Raw genomic sequence first — 22,773 nt, 5'->3', positions numbered from 1 at the left:
CATGCATCTATTCTGACCACAACACTATGAAACTAGAAATCAACCACAAGAAAAATTTTGGAAAGAGCACAAATACATGGAGGTTAAATAACATGCTACTAGAAAATGACTCGGTGAACCAACAAATCAAAGAGAAAATCCAAGAAAATAGATGGAGACAAATGAATATGAAAATACAATGGTCCAAAATCTTTGAGCTACAGCAAAGCTGTCCTAAGAGGGAAGTTTATGGTAAGACAGGCCTACCTCAAGAAGAAAAATATTAAATAAACAACCTAACTTTGCATCCAAATGATCTAGAAAAAGAAGAGAAAAAAAAAAAAAACAGCAGAAGGAAGGAAATAATAAAGATTAGAGCAGAAATAAATGAATTAGAAATGGGGGAAAAAATCAATGAAAACAAGAGTTGGTTCTTTGAAAAGATCAACAAAATTGGTTAACCTTTAGCCAGACTCATAAAAAAAAAAAAGAGAGAGAGAGAGAGACAGAGGACTCAAACAAAATCAGAAATAAAAGTGGAGAAATAACTGACACAACAGAAATATTAAGAAGAGAATATTATGAAAAATTACATGCCAACAAATTGGACAACATAGAAGAAATGGATAAATTCCTAGAAATAGATTACTTCCCATAACAGAATTGGGAGGAACATAAAATGTAAAAAGATTGATTACTAGCAAAAAAAAAGAAAAAAAAAGAATTAGTTATCAAAAACGTCCAACAAACTGAAGTCCAGGACCAGATGGCTTCAGAAATTCTTCACAAATCCTACCAAACATTTAATATCTATTCTTCTGAAACTATTCCAAAAATAAATAGAAGATTAAGAAAAGCTTTCAAATTCATCCTATGAAGCCAGAATTACCCTGATACCAAAGGCAGATAAAAACACTACAAAGAGAGAGAACTATGGGCCAATATCTCTGATGAACTTAGATACAAAAATCTTCAACAAAGTATTAGCAAATCAAACCCAACAATACATACAAAATCATTCATCATAATCAAGTGAGATTTATTCCCAAGATGCATTTGTACATACTAATAATAAAGTATCAGAAAAAGAAATTAAGAAAATAATCCCAATTGCACCAAAAATAATAGCTAGGAATAAACTTAACCAAGGAGGCTAAAGGCATACACACTGAAAACTACAAAACACTGATGAAAGAAATTGAAGATGATAAAAACAAGAATATTCCATGCTCACATTGTTAAAATGTCTATATTGCCCATGGCAATCTACATATTTAATGCAATCCCTATCAAAATGCTAACAACATTTTTTCACAGAACTAGAACAAAAAATCCTAAAATTGGTATGGAACCATAAAAGATCCTGCAAAGCCAAAGCAATCTTCAGAAAGAAAAACAATGCTGGAAGTATCACAATTCCAGATTTGAAATTATATTACACAGATATGTAATCAAAACAGTTTGATGGGATGCCTGGGTGGCTCATTGGTTGAGCGTCTGCCTTTGGCTCAGGGCATGATCCCGGAGTCCCAGGATTGAGACCCGCATTTGGCTTCCTACATGGAGCCTGCTTCTCCCTCTGCCTATGTCTCTGCCTCTCTCTCTATCTCTCCTAAATAAATAAAATCTTAAAAATAAAAAAACAGTTTGATTCTAGCACAAAAGTGCACATGCAGATCAATAGAACATAACAGAGAGCCCAGAAATAAACCAGGATTATATGGTCAATTAATCTTCAATGAATAGGGCAAGAATATTTAACAGGAAAAAGTCTGTTTCACAAATGGTATTGGGAAAACTGGATGGGCCCATGTGAAAAAACAAAACTTGACTAGTTTTTCACTCCATAGACAAAAATGAACTCAAAATGGACCAAGGATGTAAATGTGAGACCTGAAACCATAAAAATTCTAAAAGACAGTACAGGCAGTAATTTCTCTGACACTTGCCATAACAACACCTTTCTAGACATACCTCCTGAGGCAAGGGCAACAAAAGTAAAAATTAACTTTTGGGACTATCTTTAACAAAGCAGGAAAGAACATCCAGTGGGAAAAAGGAAGTCTCTTCAACAAATAATGTTGAGCAAACTGGACAGGAACAGGCAAAAAAAAAAAAAAAAAAAAAAAAAAACTGGATCGCATTCTTATGTCCTACACAAAAAAATAAATTCAAAATGTACTAAAGACCTAAATATGAGACAGAAAACCACAAAACCCCTAGAGGACAACACAGACAGTAACCTCTTTGACATCAGCCATTGAAATTTCCTTCTAGATGTGTCTCCTAAGGCAAAGGAAACAAAAGCAAAAATAAACTATTGGGACTACATCAAAATATAAAGCATCTGCACTGAAATGGAAATAATCACAAAACTAAAAGACAACTTGCTGAATTGGAGATGTTTGCAGATAGCATATCTGATAAACAGTATTCAAAATATATAAAGAACTGATACAACTCAACACCAAAAAATACAAATAATCCAAATAAAAAATGGGAAGAATACATGAACAGATGTTTCTCCAAAGAAGACATCCAGATGGACAACAGACATATGAAAAAATGTTCAACATCACTTATTATCAGGGAAACGCAAATCAAAACCACAATGAGTTATCATCTAACACCTGTCAGAATGACTAAAATCAAAAACACAAGAAACGAGTGTTGGTGAGGATGTGGAGGAAAAAAAACCTGTGTACTGTGGGTGGAAACTGTCCTAACCTAATTTGTCCTAATGCAAACTCTCCTAACCCCTGTAGAAAACAATATGGAGGTTTCCCTAAAAAATTCAAAATAGTACTACTCTATGATCCAGTAATTGCATCATTGGGAATTTTTTTAAAAAGATTTTATTTATTTATTCATGAGAGACACACAGAGAGAGGCAGAGACACAGGCAGAGGGAGAAGCAGGCTCCCTGAAAGGAGCCCGATGTGGGACTCAATCCCAGACCCCGGGATCATGACCTGAGCTGAAGGCAGAAGCTCAACCGCTGAGCCACCCAGGTGTCCCACATCATTGGGAATTTAACTGAAGGATATAAAAACATTAATCCAAGAGGATATCTGCATCCCTATGTTTATTGAGGCTTTTACAAAAAATCAATTTATAGAAACAGACCAAGTATCTATCAACAGATAAATGTATAAAGGAGATGTGGTATATATATATAGAGAGAGAGAGAATAGAACTACCCTACAATCCAGCAATTGCACTACTAGGTATTTACCCAAAGAATTCAAAAATACTAAATATATATATATATATATATATATATATATATATATATATATATTCAATGGAATAATCTGCCATAATAAAAATAATGAAATCTTGCCATTTGCAACAACAGGGATGACATTAGAGAGTATAGTGCTAAGGAAATCAATGAGAGAGAGAGAGAAATATCATATGATTTCACTCATATGTGGAATTTAAGAAACAAAACAAAGGGGGGGGGGTGGCAAATGAAAAAAAAAAAAAAAACAGACTCTAAACTAGAGAGAACAAGCAGATGGTTACCAGAAAGGAGGTGGGTGTAGGGAATGGGTGAAATAGGTGAAGGGGGGATTAAGAGTACACTTATCTTGATGAGCAGTAATATATCAAATTGTCAAATCACTATACTGTACAACTAACACTAATTTAACAGTTTAACTATACTGGATTTTTTTAAAGTCATCTATCTAAAATTCAAATTTAAAAGGGTAATTTTACTTGGCAACTCTGAGATCTCTAGGTCTGTTCCAGGTGTCCATCTCATCTATTGTGAAATAATAATAATAATGGGGACTTGCCTTACAAATAATTCTATTTGACTCTAGTCCTGCAATTATATGGCTCCCCTCTTCACTGGTATCCCCTGCCTCTGGATGGCACTCTCTGTGGTTCAGGCCTTCATTCTGTGGCTGAGTGAGCATTCCCTCAGTCAGCTTCTACAGTGAGCAATTCTTCATCATCAGTTAGCCTCTTGCTCTTCTGTACTCCTTTCTAATATGAAGACAAATTCTTTTCTCTTACCCCTTCTTTGGGGGGGGGTGTAACTTAGAAAAAAGAAGTTTTCCTTTTTTTTTTTTTCTTTTTCTATACAGCTCTCTCCTTTCCAGGGGTGGGTGTGTGGATGATGGTGTTGATAGGTGTGAAGTATATTTAGGAGCAATTAGTACAATACTCAACAGCATTGTTCTCCCCAATATTTACTCCGTCACTAAAGTTGCCCACTATAATGAAATGATGCTGAACATCACTGATCATCAGGGAAGTACAAATCAAAACTACAAGAATATATCAACTCACACCAGTCAGAATGTCTAAAATCAACATGAGAAGCGATAGATTTTGTTGATGACCTGGAGGAAAGAGAACCCTCTTGCACTGTTTGTGGGACTGCAAACTGGTGCCACCACTCTGGAAAACAGTATGGACATTCCTCAAAAAGTTAAGAATAGAACTACCCTACAATCCCGCAATTGCACTACTAAGTATTTACCCAAAGAATGTAAAAATACTAATTCAAGGTATACATGGACTCTAGTATTTATAGCAGCATTATCTACAATAGCCAAATTCTGGAAACAAGCCAATGTCCATTGAAGGATGAACGGATAAAACGAATGTTATTCGGCCATAACAAAGAATGAAATCTTGCCATTTGCAATGACATGGATGGAGCTTAATGAGTATTATGCTAAGTGAAATAAATTGGAGAGAAGCTAATAGCATATTATTCTACTCATGTGGAATTTAAGAAAGGAAACAAATAAGCAGTGAGGGGGCAAAAAAAAAAAAAAGAGAGAGAGTTCGACCATGAAACAGACTCCTAACTATAGAAAAATGCTAGTTACCAGAGGGGCAGTGGGTAGGATGATGAGTTAAACAGGTGATAGGGATTAAGTACACTTGTGATGAGCTCTGGGTGATGTATGGAAGTGTTGAATCACTACATTTACACCTGAAACTGATACTACGTGGTCTTTAATCCTAATTTAATAATAATAATAATTAATAATAATAATAGTTAATAATAAAGTTGCCTATTATACAGAACTCCTTCCTTCTTTGTGGAAATGTTTGTCTAAGGAAAATAGTTGTTCTTCCATGGGTTATTTCTTACCTCAGGTTCATCAGTTATTTGTCTCTATGTCTGAAACACTATTTTGGATACAAAAAGTTCTCTTGCTTGGGATTTCTGAGCCCTAAGTATAAAAATTTAATGAAACATCTATTCCATGTTCCTATGTGAAGATTAAAATGGCTTTCCCCTCCTTTTGTTTGATTTTATTTGTTATTATATTTTGGTTTCTTTTTGCTTTGGTTGATCTGATACAGAATATACAAAAGAACACATATATGCTATTCTCACCTCTGTTTTAATGGTGCATTTTGAGTATCAGCTCTAGCCCAGACAAAACACTTAGTATACTTTCTAGTCAGACACTTTCCACCTAAATTGATTATTTAAAATTTGCATGTACATTTTTTAGACCTCTTATAATAAACATATTCATATTCATTCATTTATATACATATATATAGTTATATATAGATGAGTTTACCCAATTTTGTAAAAGAAGAGAAAGGTGCATAGGTATAGCAATAAGTAAAATAATTGAGATAGCAAGACACAAATTTTACTCTTGGATTTAACCACTAATTCATTGTGCTACCCATCCCCACACTTGGATTTCCTTGTCTGTGAAATGAGCATGATATACCATGGTGTTGCAGGAACAATATTTTTTTTGTGTGTGTTTTTGTTTTGGGGAGGATTTTTAATAGTAAGGTGCTATTATTACATTCTGGATATAATCAAGGGGTTATTTGAATATATACGCGCTACTTTATTGTCAGTGCTTTTAGCTCATAAATTGAACCATTCCTTAGGAGCACAGGATTTTGATCCCACACTGTGACAAGATATTGTCCATTTCTTTCATATAATATTGTTCAAAGAAGTAAATATTCATCTCACTCTTAAATGACTCTCACTGATGCCTGATTTCCAGCAACCCTTTGAATTTCTCAGTTTTCAAAAGCATTGCTTCCAGAGGCAGATTGCTGTGGTTTTCCTCAAATTAAGTCCTAGGCATACTTACATCAATGGGAACTGGGCTGTCAAGGAAATGAACACAGCAGAAGTGTAGACACACAAGTTCCAGTACACTGAAGTTGCACATCTGAGCTCTTACTCTGTTTCAACAATAAAAAGCTTTATGATACTCACAAATCTCTTTTCTTTTCACCTTCTGAGACCTTGATTTCTTTCTTCTTCTTCTTCTTCTTCGTTTTTTTTTTTTTTTTGGTTGATTTTTTTTAAATACAAAACCATGGCAATAGAATAGATTTGTGATTCCCAGATACAACTGATGAACAGAATCACCTTTGATTTTTTTTTTTAATTTTAGTTTCCTGGATCCCACCCCAGACTTAATGAATCTGACAACCACATCTGGAGAATTTCCTCATGCCAATGATTTCTTTACAAAATAGACACAGTCAAGGAACAACTGGTTTGGCACTACAGAAAAATATGAATCATTGTATTTACCTAAATTCAGAAATCCAGGGTTGAGTGAAAAATACATATATTTTTTTTATTTTTTTATTTTTTTTTTGCAATTTTTTTTTATTGGTGTTCAATTTACTAACATACAGAAAAATACATATAAATAAAATATTGTATATTGAGACTACAGTGTGATTAGGGAAGTTGCAACATTAGAAAGGAATAACGGGATTTTAAGACACACACATTGTGACCAGCAGATCCTGGAAATCTGTCATTTTTATCTGTTTTCAGATGATTCTGAAGATTAGCGATATAAAAGAATGATTGGGTTCTTCCAGGTAACACATTTTATTTCATGTAAAGCTCTGACTGCTGCAACTAGTCTATTGTTTTCTTTTATAAAAGTGATAAATATTTAATAATTGACAAGAATCAAAGTGAAAATGTCCCTCATTTGAAAGTCAGATATGACAGTCATTCTGGATTTTTAAAAACTGCCTTGACAAATAGACAAGGAGTAATATCTCAAACTGTCTTTTATATTGCTCTTCACTAGGTGAGAAACTTTCTTCATGAATTCACAGACTTATCTGTGCTACAGGAAGCTTATATGGAAAATCTGCTACCAAATCAAGCCTCCGTGTTGCAAGCCAACAAACAAATGAGCTTTGTATCAATCAACTAAATCAATCAAAACTGGCTTCCTATTCAAAGTTGCATGATGTTTTCTTTTCCATGTTTCTGTTGAACCTATGGACTATTTATTGAGCACCCATTATGTGCTTAGAACTACCTACAGAAAATAAATTGATCTCTTTTCTCACGACGGTGGGAGAAGATGTGTAATGAATGAAGCCTATGTAGCTGTGTATCTTTATGAGAAAAAAATGAGTAGAGTAGATTACAAGGGTTTTTGAAGGAAGGAAGAAATGAACAGTAGGGAGAGCAATCTAGAAAGTCTACATAATGAGAAGAGAGTGCTTGGAGTGAGCAGAATTTGGTTATGCTAAAGGGGGTTAAGGAAATACGAATGTGGACATTTCACAGGTACAACCAAATCTCTCTGTCATGGGATTTTCCAGCCCTTGTACACACACCTCCCCACATCAACAACACATTCTGCTGCCAGCCACTGCCCGTTGTGCATCTTCTAGATGTAGTTTGTTGGTTTTCCTGTTTTTCGATTTTATATTATACAAAATCCATGTAATCTTTTTTTCTTTCTCCATAGCTCTTTGATCAGAAGGTCAATGCTTTTGTTTGCTTCTATGACCACTTTTTAATAGTTGACACGATTTCTTGAGTTTCTTAAGGCTGTTAGTGTAATCTTAGTTTTTAAGGGAGTCTTAAGTACCTATTTCCATAATGCCTACTCTTAATCATCGCTCCCTTTACAAAAACAGGAAAACTGTATGACAAATTATTTTACTTCCTTATTTGGCCACCTTTAAAGTTTAGTTCAATTGGCATCATGTGGTATAGCAATTCATCCAACTATGCTGTTCATTCTAATTCATATACTCTCCACAAAAACACTAAAATATGTTTCATTATAGTTTTGAAACTACAAGTTCTAGGTAATTGCATATTCTCCTTTAAAACTATAATTTCCACTGTTTTCCTCAGAACTGCAGGTCAAATGTGTGTTTTTAATGAAAGTCTTACCTAGATTAGTGCTATAACTTTTCCCCAAGCTAAGTTTAATCTCCATATACAGTATCTGTTATCTATATAACTTTTTTTACTTAAGCAGGTCTGTACTTCTGACATTACATAAATATTAGAAATCCATCTATTTCTGCAGCACAAAAATGAATGTTCTTTGAGTGTTTCCAAAATGTAGGATAAATACTGGTACAGGTAAATTCCTCAGACTGGGCTGACAGAAACTAGATGATAGATAGAAAGATAGATGATAGATAGATAGATGATAGATAGATAGATAGATATAGATAGATAATAGATGATAGATACCTAGTTAAATTTGAATTTCAAATAAATAATAAATAACTCTTAGTGTAATTATACATGTGTGGGTCATATCTCTATTACAACTGTATTAATTATTTGTTTTGAAACCAGAGGTAACTGGCTCCTGTGTTTTTACTTGCTGTAGCTGGCAACACTACCCAAAAATTATTACCGAGACTCCATCGGGCTTCCCCAAAGTTCTCAGCTTTGTGTTTTTCTTCTGTCCCCTTTGTCCTCACATAATTCCTCTTGCTACTTGGCTTAGTCCCTCCTGTTAATGCTGCCACCTGGCAGTATCTTTGATATATAGAGTCCCTGCCTCTGGTTCCTCACCTGGCATTCTCATCCAACATATTTGTGCATGCTGTCTTGAAGCCTTTTATCATGGCCTCTGAAATCTTCCATATTGCTCTTGGGTCCACACACGATTGAGTCCAAATTTCTCAGCTGGATTCCAGGCATCTTCTTACTGAGGTCACATTTCTACTCAACTGTTGTCCCACTGATTCTCCAAGTTAATGTCTCACTCTTAATATGTTTAGGTTAAACATGTTTACTGTGTATCTCCATCACGTCAGCCATGCTACTTCTGTGTCTTCTCTCTTCTCATGTCATGATCCTGTCAAGCCATTCTGCAAAATTCATCTCTTGGCTGCTTTCCTATACCTGTCCATCCTCTTATGCAATTAGTCTTCTATTGGTTACCTGCAACAATCACTTTAAGACACAATCATATACTACATTTCCTTTTTAAAGCAATGTTACTTCTTTCTCCATCAATGAAATAATATTTTTAAGGTCAGTAAATATATCCTGGGTTGTTTTTTCCTTTTCTTTTTTGGAGTGCTAATTAAATTGCAGGCATTCAATTAGCATGTTTGGAATTGAAGGAAAGATGATCATGCTCTCTTAACAATAAAGAGTGCCATTTTCCACAGAGAAGGAAATGATTAAAACAGTGTGGGAGGATATGGGCACATCCATACCCCCTTGCTTTAGTGTATCTGCTGGATGAAAGTTGCATTCAGTAATAATCAAAAGGGAGTTGAAAATTGAAAACAATCATCAGGCTTTAATCATGCAGCTCAAAGTGAAAGAGATAGGGCCCTAAGATGCCCTAAAATAGTATTTTTGCAGTGTTCATTTTAGAACTTGGAAGACTAAAGTTACATTCTCTTTGTCCTGATTGTTCATTTTTGCAGCTCCAGCCTGACCCTCCATTTCAAGTTCAGGTTCCTACAACTGGATGTTTCCTGGCCATTTTGAAAAGTTATTGCATTCTATTTGAGACAAGATCAGTGGAGGTCAAAGGTCAGAACACTTGACTGGAGGTATGACATTAGGAAAATGGGCATTTCAGTAATCATTCTGAACTTGATTTGGAGCAAATAATAAGGCAGAGACACCTTTGATCTACTGACTGAGGCCCAGACGTGGCCTGGTATTTTTTGCTAGTGCTATATCTCTAGAGTTCATATAAATCAATTTACAAGAACATTATTTATTCCTCTCTCCAAGACGATTTGCCAGAATGAGGTCAGAAAGAAAGATTAATATGACACCTAATATCGCAGCAAGAAGAAAACTGTTTTACAATTAGGGTCAAATCTTAAAGAGGCAGGTGTTTTTCCTTTGCCAGAAAATACTAAATTCACAGTCTTGCATTAAGGGACCTGGTAGGCCTTATTTTCTGAGTCCAACAGCAGTGACACATATGCAAGCCTTGGATATTTGAAATCCTAGATTGAGTATTTCTTTAACTTCTCTGACCCTTAGTTTTATCATCTGAAAATAATAGGGTTTAGTAAGGATTAAAACTGAAAATATGTGGGTGATAGAGCCCTTCTACTCATAGTGCTCCTTGATTTCTGTTCACTCTTTCCCTAAGAAACCAAGGTTTGGATGTAGGTAAAAATTTATACAGTACTGTATACTGTCAAGGCCTACCAAGTGTATTGTTTCATGTATTAAAAAAATACTCCACTGAGAAGCAAAGACTATATTATCCTTGCACTTTTCAGAGAAAGAAAATGAACCACAAAAAAAACTGAGACAGAGTGGAAAGATTCCTAAACAAGAATCAGGAAAGTTGGTTAAATTTCTAACTTAGCCACTAACTACTTTATGGCCTCGAGCACTTTAGCCCTCTTGTGTGTAAAGTAAAAATGCTGACCTAGATCCTCGCCGTTGTCTGGCATAACTCTCAACATCTGTAATGCAACCCAGACAGGGACAACATTATAAACAGAAAGGGTTTTTTTTCTGGTTATTAAATGGTATGACTCTCCTCACTTGATCACATTGCTTCTTTTGCAATTATTTGAAGCATTGATTTTTTACATTTACATGAAGAAATATAAATTTCTTTGCCCTTTAAAATCCAACTGCTAAATGTGTGTGTCTTACAGTAAATGTTGCTCAACCACCAATGATTTGTTGTAACTGCGTGGGGGACACACATAAATCAAAAACGCATTTAGAGCTCAGTCCAAATTATAAATTCAATAACCTGGTACAAATTATAAATCAAGTAACTGACTACTGTGCAACTGTCAATCAATTGAAATAGATTAACACCCTCAACCCAAGTGACTTGAGGAACTGTAAAAGTTAGGGGAACTACAAGATTGTAGCTCTAATTTGAAGAGCTCTCCACGGTGTTGGCAGCACACTTCTGGACACAGAGTAATAGGAATAGGGAAATTTGTGGAACACACACTGTGGGCTTTATTCAGACTATCTCTGTGTTCTCATGACTACCCTATGCAGAAGTTGCTCTTATCATCATTATTTTCTCAAGGATGGGTTGAAGACAGAGGTGAAGGTGCTCACGCCATGTCATATGCTCCTAAAACACAGCAGGACCCAAACTGCCTGGTGCATCTTTGTCTAGACACTGACCTCTCAATAGTTACGCAGTACTAAACACTCCTTATATAATTCTAAGCAGAGGAGGATGACTGGTGGATGGAATTTCATGCTCAAATTATCTTCAGTTGAAAACCATCTTTTGAGCTAGAGAATATAAAGATTTCAGGAAAGCCAGAGTATGTTGGATTTATCTCCTTCAATGATGAAAATGTTTATTTTTGCTCATATGCATTATTTTCTATTATCAGGATGTGCTTTGCACCTGTGTAGTCTTCATTACTTAACAGAAGTACAAGTTTCAGATTGCAGAATTAGGTGCTTTGGTTTTTCTTATTTTTATAATGACTTTGTTGAGCCACTTAATCAAGACCTACAACTTCCACCCTCTCCAGACACAAGAATGTGTGGCCATGTCATGGGATTTTGTGAGGACTGAAGAGGGAGGAGAAAGTGTTTTGCCAATAGCTCGGCATTCTGTTTCCCACATATCATATATTAGGTTAAGATAATTGGCTTTCATCTTATAACAAGGTAAAATGAGTACCTACTGAAAGACGATGGCTCTGTGAGCAATCTTCACATACATTATCTTATCTGATTCTGAAAACCCTGGGAAACAATTTTTTTTATTAAGATTTCTTTAGCAGTCATGCATTCTGTGGAGTTGCTTGGGAAATATAATGAACGTGTGTACTTTCTCTTGCAGAACCTTAGGTGGCTTTATTGACCTAAGATCCCAGCTCCTGTGAGGAGAAAATATAAAATCCCAAACACTTCCCATTGGAAATACGATTCCACACAAACATCCATTGGTTAAACCTCTCTCCATACTGCTGTGACTTTCTACATTTTCCATAGTTCACCAGCTTTCAGTATGGTGACAACCCTAACCACCCCCAAGAGGATCAACCATGTGCTCTGGAGAGATAAGGGAACATGCTTGGAGATTTGCCTCACATAACACCAACCCTCTCCAATGCATTTACCATTAGTGCTTTCATTGTTGTGTGTAGTAGTAGTAGCAGTAGTAGTAGTAGTAGTCGTAGTATCTCCTGCTAGTAAATCTTAAATGTTTCAACATGGATCAAGATAGCCAGTACCTCTGAGCTCAGAACCACCTGGAACTATCACTACTCACAGGCATTAAACTCATTCAGCTGCTGAACAAGTAGGCTGACTATATCTCATCAGGACAGGAGATCATAAAACATGTTGAATGCTGGATATTTCAAGAATATCAAATACTAGTAAACATAATATTCTAAGATAATAATAGTATCAACATCTTTTGTTAAGTTTTTGAGATAATTATCTATTATTTTTCACATCAGATTTATTATTCTAATATACAATACACAATATACACAATGTACATACACACTATGAACACAGTATATACACACTATTTGTATACATATATACACATACACAACTACTACACACATACACAAGTATATCAAAATTTAGAAAATTGATCACATGCCAGCAGCCCCCTCAATAGTTAATACTCCACAAATATAAATGCTATTCTTACTTCTATTACCACAAACTTAATTTGCTTAGTTTTGAATTTCTCATAGTGGAATGATACTAATGATACCAAGCCCTCTTTGTATCTGCTTTCTTCATTCAACAATCTGTGTTATAAAATCCATCCATATTGTTATGTGTAGCAAAACTACAATTAATTTATATATAATATTCCATTTTGTGAATATATCATGATTTACCAATTCTGTTGATGTATCTTTGAATTATTTCCATTATTTTGTTATTATGAATAAACACGCTATGGAGATTCTTGTGTATGCTTTTTGATGGGCATATGCATTTATTTGGGGATGGTGTTGTATAGCCAGGAGAGTAATTGCTGGGTCACAGAATAGATGTATATTTAATCTCTGATTGATATTATGAAATAATGTTAAGTGACTATATCAATTTAGACTCTCTCCAGTAATTTATGAGTTCCAGCTGCTCAGCATCCTTGAAAATACTTGGCATTTTTAGTTATTTCACTTTTAGTCATTTTGTCTCTAAGCTTAATTTCGAATATGTTGTTGTGGGGTTTTGTTTCTTTTTCCTGAGAGAAAAAGAGAGAGAGAGAGCACATATGTGTGCTGAGGGAAGGGGGGCGGGCAGAGGAAGAGGGAGAGAGAGAATCTTAAGTAGGCTTCACACCCAGCATGGAGCCCCCCTGCTGGACTCAAACTCAGGATACTGAGATCATGACCTGAGTTAAAATTAAGAGTCAGGAGTTTACCCAACTGAGCCATCCAGACACCCTGTTTTGTTTTTCTTTTGAGGTGATATACCTATTTTTTATCTGTAACCAAATAATAGGTAGTAGGCAAAATTTTATTTCTGCAATATATATATGTGCCCTGTATATGCTTCATGTTGTGATTTTATATACATATACATACATACATACATATATTCATTCTGTGTAAGTACAAATGCAATGAAAAAATAGGTTAAATGATGTAACTACTTTGTTAATTACTGTAATTTTGCATACCAAATAAAAGCACAGCTGCAACACAGACCAAATTTTAAAAATATCAATTTTAATTAATATGCAGTTTCTAACTATGAGCAAGAGACTGCAAAGGCACTATAGGGTATAACAAAAAAGTGAGGATTGAACAGGCTCTCTTTCCTTGGAACTTACACTCCAAGATAGGGAGTTAGAACCAAATGTGAGTAACTGACAAATGTCAAAGAAATCAAGAATTCAAAAAGGGTCATAAAAATATAAGGCATCATTGTTATATGAGATCAACCAAAGTAGATAGTTAGTTCCAATCATAGGAATTGGAAAAAAATGATAAAGAATTTTTTTCTCAAGGGAAACAAAGGATTTCAAATAGTAGAAATAAGTTAGATGATTTTCTGAGTAAAGGAAGAACATTAAAAAAATCAACACTGTCACTATGTTAGAAAAGTTCATGGAAGGATTGATTGATTAATTGAAAGTAGAAAGATCTATTCCATTTGGTTGAAATGGAGAGATATGGAAGAATAGAATAGTCTCTGTCAAAAAGATGAGATGTTCACTGATAAATAGTAAAAAAAAAAAAGTGGATAGAAGAATGAATGAATACATGAATGATTCCATTAGTAAATGAAGAAAGAATCAATAAAAGATTTTTGGGTCACAGTTTCTGTATCTATCCCACTGTTGGATGTCTTGTGGGTGAAGCACTGAATGCCTTTTTTTCTTTTTCACAATCTTCTCAAAGATGTTAGTATGGTGAAAAGCCTTGGAAAATAATCAAGTTCTCTGAAAACAAAGGACAGATTTACTTACAGTCCAATACAACAAATATGTCTTTTTTTTTTTTTTTAGGATAACAAGCTAATTTGCTTGAAGAAAGAAAGAAAGGAAGGAAGGAAGAAAGAAAGGGTTTGGATTTCCTAAATTCAGGGCTCCTCAACTGTGATACATAACCACATGAGTGCAATAGACCTCTGACACCTTCACTTCAAATCTGTGGGACTGGAGAGGCAAAAGTGATGCAAACACCATACCCATGGGCTTAGTGTGCCAAGAGTAAGCTGTTCCTTTATCTCTAACTCAGGATTTTCATGTCTTCTACCAACATGCCTATGACTTTAACAAACTACTTTGTTAGCTTCTAAGCAGTGTAAAATCTCAGACTTTTCATGACAAATTTAAAAGGACAGTCTCTTCAAAAATGGTGTTAGTGAAACTGAATATTCATATGTGGAAGAATTAATAGGACCTTATTTCACATCATATACAAAAATCAACACAAAATGGACTAAAGATTTAAACATACACTGAAAACCTTAACATTACTAGAAAATAACATAAGGAAAAGGATTTTTGACTTTGGTCTAGGCAATGATTTTTCGGATATAACACCAAAGGCACACAGGCAACAAAGGAAAAATAGAAAAGTGAGTTTGTGTCAAACTGAAAGCCATCTGCAAGGCAAAGAAAACAACCAAGAGAGTGAAAAAAAAAAATCTATGAGAGATATAGGGTGAAATCTATGGAAAAATGGGAGGAAATATTTGCAAGCCATCTCTCTGATAAGAAGTTAATATCCAAAAATAAACAAGGAACTCCTACAATTCAATAGTAAAAAAAAAAAAATCAATAGCCAAATAATATAATTGAAAAAAAATGAGCAAATAACCTAAATAGACATTTCTCAAGAGGTATATGAATGGCTAATATGTATGTGAGAAGATGTTCAACATCACTAATCATTAGAGAAATACAAGTCAAATCACAGTTACCTACCATTTCACTCCTATTAGAATGACTAGTCTCAAGAAGACAGAAAATAACAATTGTTTGCAAGGATGTGGAGAAAAGAACCCTTGACACTGTTGGTAGGAATGCAACTTGGTATAGCCATTATAGAAAAAGAGTATGGACATTCCTCAAGAAGCTAAAAACATAATTATCATATGACCCAGCAATCCAATCCTACTTCTGGATATATGTCCAAAGGAAGTGAAATCAGGATCTCAAAGAAATATGTGCACATATATTTATTAAAGCATTATTCTCAATAATATATATATATATATATATATATATAAATTGAATATTATTCAGATTTGGAAAAGAAGAAAACCCTGCCACTTGCAACAACACAGGTAAACCCATAGGACATTTTGTTAAGTAAAATAAGTCAAACACAGAAAGTAAACACGTGTGATTTCACTCATATGTTGGACTTAAAATAATCAAAATGAAACCAGCAGATTGTAAAATGGTGGTTGCCAGGGGCTGGGGAGGAGGGAGTAAAGAGATATCGGTAAAGGAGTATAAAGTTTCAGTTATGCAAGATTAATAAGTTCTGGATATCTAATGTGCAGCAATGTGACTACAATTAACAATTCTGTACTGTATTGTTGAAATTCACTAAGAAGGTAGATCTTAAGTGTTGTCATGACAAAAAACAATAACAAAATGAAAATGGTAACCTATGCAAGGTGATGGCTATGTTAATTACTTTGATTGTGGTGATTATTTTACAATGTATACATAAATTAAAGCATGGAGTTGTATACCTTAAATATATACAATTTTTATTTGTCAATTATCCCTCAGAAAGGTGGGAAAAAAAGAACATAGACATATTATTAAAGATTATATGTGTATAACATGAAATAAGCCAATCACAAAAGGACTGAGATAGTAGGATTCCATTTATATAAGGTACCTAGAGTAGTCCAATTTGTAGAAATATAAAGAATTGTGGTTTCCAGTGGCTGGGAGGAGGGGGAAACAGGAAGTTGGTGTCATGGGTACAAATTTCAATTGAGAAGATATAAAAGTTCTGGAGCCCGTGGTGATGGTTGCACAAGAATGTGAATGTACTCAGTATCTCAGAACTGTACCCATAAAATGGTTAAAATGAGAAATTTTATGTTATCTATATTTTATTGCAACACCACCAACAACAAAAGCTGTGTCAGGAGCTTATTTTTGGTAAACTTTGAGAAGATGCACTAAATTTACCATTTAATTTACTTTTCAATTGTTTTCAAAAAGTAACATTTTATATTATATTTACAAAGAAAAATATCTATACTTTCAAATACCTACTGGACTTAAACTTATCGATGTAAATACAGGAGGAAAAGGACACTGTAATTCCTCAGAATGAGGGAATCTGGATTCTAGAATTTTAGGTCTTTATCTCAGTCTGGCTCATCATTGTACTTCCCTGGGCTTCAGTATTATCACCAGTTAAATGAGTCACAGAATAATTTCTAAGTCTCTATTTAGCACTAATCATTCATCTTTTCTCATGCTCCAACTTCAATATTCAGAAATCTCTTATGCTTTGGGCAATAATTATTATTTCTAGTTTTGCATTGGCCTAAATTTTTAACAAATGTGATATAGCAGACTTTTAAATAAGACACTTTCCCCTTGAGGAGAAAGTCTTTATTTTCATTTATGTGTTTTCTAGAGTGTTGCTCATATATTTGTAATATGGAGAGAGCCCTAATAAATAAAATCTTATATTCCTTCTCTAAGGAAAATAATAGAAAGGTGTAGTTTGGCCCTATACTCTAAATAGTTCTATATTTGCATCCTCTTAATTAGGAATTATGTATACAACATTCTTTTATTAGAGGTTTTGGATCAATTGGGCTGGCCAGAAATATATAAAATAGGGAATTATTGATGCATTACCATACATTTATTTTTCTTTTGAGATTTTTCACATACAGTATTCAGAGAAGAAGTAGACATAAGATAAATAATTAGAAGTCTGTCTTTCTCTCAATCTCTCCTATCATCTCTTTCTGTATTTTGGGAAATGTGCAATCAGAAAAACTATTAACAATATATACTCAGAAAGGAACCATAAATCATTTACCCAAATTTATTCCCTAGAAGTATAGCCTGCTGTTGCCCTTCTGGGACAACATCTATTTTAGTTATTTATTAGTAGTTATTAGCATTCTTCAACATTTCCCCATTGGGCATTTTATCCTAAAAGATACAAATGCTAAGTATACAAATCGAAAACTGTACAGAGAACACTTCATGCTCCATCTAAATATATTTGTCACTTACACAGAAGCTGTAATCTCAAAAAAGGACACAGCAAGGTTCCTTAAATGTTAGTCCTTCATAGATGATTGCTCATAAATGAAGGCTATTTTAGAATGCTTTGTGCACCAGCATAACTCCAGACTTCTTGACTTCTCTCATAGCAAAGGAAAAAAAAAATAGAAGGAAAGAAAAAAGAAAGAAATGGTGGCAAAGACAAAGAAGCATTTCCACACCATGGGCACAACTAAAAAATGGAATGATACACTTATACTTCAGATAATTATGGATTGACCATCATCCCCATGAACTAGATAAAAAATTCAGTGGCCATTTTCTGGAGTATTTATTACTTTACCCCTCTTTCTGTCTCAATTTCTGCTAGAAAAAAAAAAAAACATGGATACAGAAGTGCCATGCAGGATCATGTGTATATATGTGTGTTTGCATATGTGTTACTAGGAGAGAGAAAAGGAGAGAGAAAGAGAAGGTGTTACAGTTTTCAGATTCTGTATCTAGATGTTATTACATACCATGGATAAATTTTAGAAAGCATGTTATAACATCCTTGTCTTTGAAAAATCCACAGACTCAGCAAGTCAGAACCATTCCAGGACAGTATATTAATAAGTAGTGTAGTATCAATGAGTGCCATATTAGTAAGTCCCTAAAGATTTTATTCATAGGTCCATTATAACAGGATAAACACTGTGTATGTAATAGGAATATAAGTAAGATAGAGATTGGTTATAGCTGAAAACTTCAGTATAGTTTAGTAGACAAGCTGAAGCTTAGTTGGCTTTGCAGGGAGACAGGATTCAGAGAATCAAAAAGAAGCAGGTGATGTGAAGATCTTTATTTGCTAAGTACATTTATACATGATGAATGAATGAAGAAAAATATAGCATAACAATGTGAATGAATAATCAGTTATGAATCATTTTACATAATAAGTATTTATTAAAAAGCATTGTGGATATTTATCAATAAAATGTTTATCTTCTTTAATCTCATGGAACCTGTATTATAGTGGGGAAAGAATACACATGTGCAGGGAATTTTGGACAAAGTATGTTAACTACGTGTGAAAACACATTGAGAATTAAATATAAAAGAAGGCAGCCTCATGTTAAAATTAGAAAGAATAGCAGAGGTCCATCCAGATCACTCCCCTCACTCTATCCATGAGAAATTAGAAGTGGGGAAATATCAACATCTTAGCCAAAGTGACAAAGGTTTTACTGTTGGAACAAAAGAAAAACAAACAAGCAAAAGAAACTGAAAATGATATCAGCAAGGTAATAAATAGATCATTCATGACTTTATTCCCCTCAGAAGAACAATAATTAAGGTGGGCATGTGATGTAATGAGCACTGGGTATTATATAATGACTGATAAATCATTGAACTCTACCTCTGAAATTAATATACTATATGCTAATTAATTGAATTTAAATTTAAAAAATAGATTTAAAAAATTAACAACTATTCATGGACAATATATCACTGAGAAAATCTTAGAACGTGGAGGTGAGGCTGAAGCACCACCCCTTCCTGTACCACAGAGGCCAAGACATACAACATTAGAAGGGTAAGAATGGCAGTTACCACTGAATTGCCCCTACTTCACTTCTGGGCAGAGCACCATGCCAAGAGATCAGAACTCTCCCTTGAGCCTAAAGTCCCTCCTGTGGGAAAAAGAGCCCAGGTTGGACATATCCACTCTGGTTTTATTCCTTAGGGATTGTAGGGGAATCTAAAGGGATTGATCATAGGAAATCTGATTATAAAAGAAGCAGGGAAGGGGTTGTAACACCAATACTTGGATCCTGCCAGACAGATTTCCCACCTGTAGTACTTAAGTAGTCCAAACCCATGGATTTACTCATCCAAAGAGCTAATGTGGTGGCACAATTTGACCAGTCAAGTTGGTTGTGTGTGGTTTTACCTAATATGGGTCTCCAAATGAAGAGTCCTTCTAGCCCTGGAGCCTGGTCTAGCCCCACCAAGACAAAGCCCATTGCTGACTATAACTCCCAGCCCCGTGTGAACAGACAAATTATCCAGAACCTCTGGAAGATTAGTAGCCCAATAATGCTCAAGCCTAAAGTGCAGCAGGCAGAGCCCATTATACACTAAGTCAGTGGCAATGTTTGGCCAGGAAACTTGCAACATGGGCCAACTTGAGTCAAAACCACAAAGAGTCTTTCTATGCTATATCTGGTTCTCCTTTTCTGTCCAGGCAGGGAAACTAATTTATAACCTTGCCCATTACTGAATAAAGCTTTCAACCTTCTCAAACAAGGTAGACTTAGCCAGACTGCATAGGAAGTTTTGTAGACTATCCAATAATTCTGCTTACAGTGGCACTTAAATAGAGAGCACAGCCTGTGGATTTCTCTGTCTGCAAAGCAAAATTGGTGGCCGCATCTGGCCAGGAAATTCAGTGCCTAGTCTTATATGATGCAGGTCCCCAAATAATGAGCTGTGTGGGCCCTGAAGCCTGTTCTGCTGCCTTATGAAGATAGGAAAATTAATTCAAAGCCTTCCTAATACTGAGTATAGTCTCAGTCACAACCATTTAGTAAGCCTGGCCAGAGAAACCAGGCAACTGTAGAGCCCATCCTATAACCTTGCTTGTCTGGGGAATGAAGCTAGCAGTCCTATCCAACTGTTCTTGGCCAGCAGCACTCCCCTTCTGACTTCAGAGCTCCGAAGTGATATGTCCCCAAAATAGATCATGATCACAAGCCCATTTGCCCAAGTATATTACCAGTGGACACATCCAAAAACATAGACTGAGCTTATCTGAGCTTACCTGATAAAGAGCTGTGTCCGCCTAAGGAAACCTGTAAAGTCAGGAAGAGGAGACTTCTTATTCAAATGTGCAAATACCAACATAAGGACTCAGGGATCATGAAAAATCAGGTAAATATGACACCACCAAAGGAAACTAGTAAAGCTCCAATAATAACTGACATTAAAGAAATGGAGATCTAAGAACTGTGAAAAAATTCAAAATAATTATCTTAAAGAAGTGGACCACAAGAACGCATAGACAACTAAATGAAATTAACAATGTATGAATAAGGCAATAAGCTCAACAAAGAAACAAACTATAAAAAATTCTAGAGCTGAAAAATACATAAGTGAACTGACTCAGTAGAGAGCTTCATAACAGATATAACCAAGCAGAAGAAAGAACCAATGACCAAGAGGACAGAATATTTCAATTATCCAAAAAGAGGAACAAAAAGAAAAAATAAAATGAGAAAGAGTTAAGAAAGCCTACAGGACCTATGGAATCTGCCATAGTCAACTGAAATAATATCTGCTTTAGGAATATTCCAGAAAAAGAAGAGAAAGAGAAAAAAATAGAAAGTATATTTAAAACAATAATGGCTGAAAATTTATATTTGGGAAGAGAAATGGAAATCCAAATCCATGAGGCTCCAAAGAACCCCAAAAGAGGTGGAATTTCAATGGGGCTAAATTGAGACACATATTAAAATTGGAAAAATCAAACACAAATAATTAAATTTTAAACAGCTAGATAAAAGAGAGAAGTTAGGTCTAGGAAAACACCCATCAGACTACCAGCAGATTACTCAATGGTAATTATTCAGGCCAGGAGAGAATGAAATGATTTATTCAAAATATTAAGAGAAAAACACTGCCAATCAAAAATTCTATAACCAGTAATGCTTTCTTTCATAAATGAAGGAGAAATAGAGGCTTTCCAGAACAAAATCTGAGGGAGTTTGTCACCACTAGATCTGCCCTACAGGAAATGCTAAAGGGATTTCTTTGAGTGAAAGTAAAAGGAGAATATAACCCATTATAAAAACATAAGGTAGAGTCAAATGGATTGGTAATGACAAATATATAATCAAAGATTGTGTAATAAGATAATAGTGCTTTAGAATTCATTTACAACTCTAGTTTAAAAAACAAGCTAAAAACTAAAAAGTCAAAACACAAATATAAAATAACCTTAGCTACAATAATCTGCTACTGGATACAAGTAAAAATAATACATAAACTATAACATCAATAATCTCAAATATGAAGGAGGAAGAGAAATAAAAAAATTAAAGTTTAGGAATTCTAACCAAGTTAAATTATCAGTTTAAAATAAGGTGTTATAATTTTAATATACTTTATGTAAACCTGATAGAAATCATAAGGTGAACACGTGTAAATATACAAAAGAACATGATGAAAAAAGTCAAAGCATACTGATACCAAAAGACATCAAAACACAAAAATAGCAGGATAAGAAATGAGGAACAATGGACCCACACAACTACCAGAAAACAATCAATGATAAAGGGGTCAAAACATCAAGGATATAGAACAATTGTAAATATTTATATGCCCATCATGAGACACCTAATATATAAGTCAAAAATTAAAATAACTAAAAAAATAAATAGCAATATAATAATAGGGACTTTAATATTCCACTCTTAATAATGGATAGACCACCCAGACAGAGAATCAATGGGAAAATACTGGATTTGAAAGATATTATAGACTAAATTGACCTAACAAACACATACAGAACATTCTAACTGACAACAGTAGAATACAGATTCTGAGGCACACATGGAACATTTTCTAGAGTTGATCATATGTTCAACCACAAGTGTTAACAAAATTTAAGAAGACTAACATCACCAGACATATTTTGTCTCACTGACCACAATGGTATGAAACTAGAAATCATTAATAAAAGGAAAACTGGGAAGTTCACAAATACATGGCAACTGAAAACTCTACTGAACAACTAATGGATTAAAGAAGAAATTAAAGGGGAAATAAAAAAGTGTCTTGAGAAAAATAAAAATGGAAGCATGGCATACTAAATTGTATAGGATGCATC

The 22,773-nt window shown here is 34.5% G+C and overlaps 1 long non-coding RNA gene across 7 annotated transcripts in view; it reads left to right on the top strand.

Moving 5' to 3' along the window:
• Positions 1–18,716, top strand: part of LOC140605308 (uncharacterized) — a 177,737-nt gene extending 159,021 nt beyond the window's left edge. Inside the window, exons 7-10 of one of the 7 annotated variants that reach the window (XR_012008014.1) lie at positions 6,785–6,831; positions 9,667–9,795; positions 14,688–15,973; positions 18,053–18,716. This is a non-coding gene — a long non-coding RNA (uncharacterized lncRNA). Of the gene's footprint in view, positions 1–6,784; positions 6,832–7,049; positions 7,344–9,666; positions 9,796–14,687; positions 16,961–18,052 lie in introns of those variants that run through there. The other 6 variants (XR_012008017.1, XR_012008018.1, XR_012008013.1 and 3 more) reach the window with 6 other exon arrangements.
• Positions 18,717–22,773: the final 4,057 nt, after the last annotated feature.

This window comes from Canis lupus, chromosome 15 (genome assembly GCF_048164855.1).
Source record: "Canis lupus baileyi chromosome 15, mCanLup2.hap1, whole genome shotgun sequence".
Lineage (NCBI taxonomy): Eukaryota > Metazoa > Chordata > Mammalia > Carnivora > Canidae > Canis > Canis lupus.
This window is presented reverse-complemented; position numbering and strand designations above follow the sequence as displayed.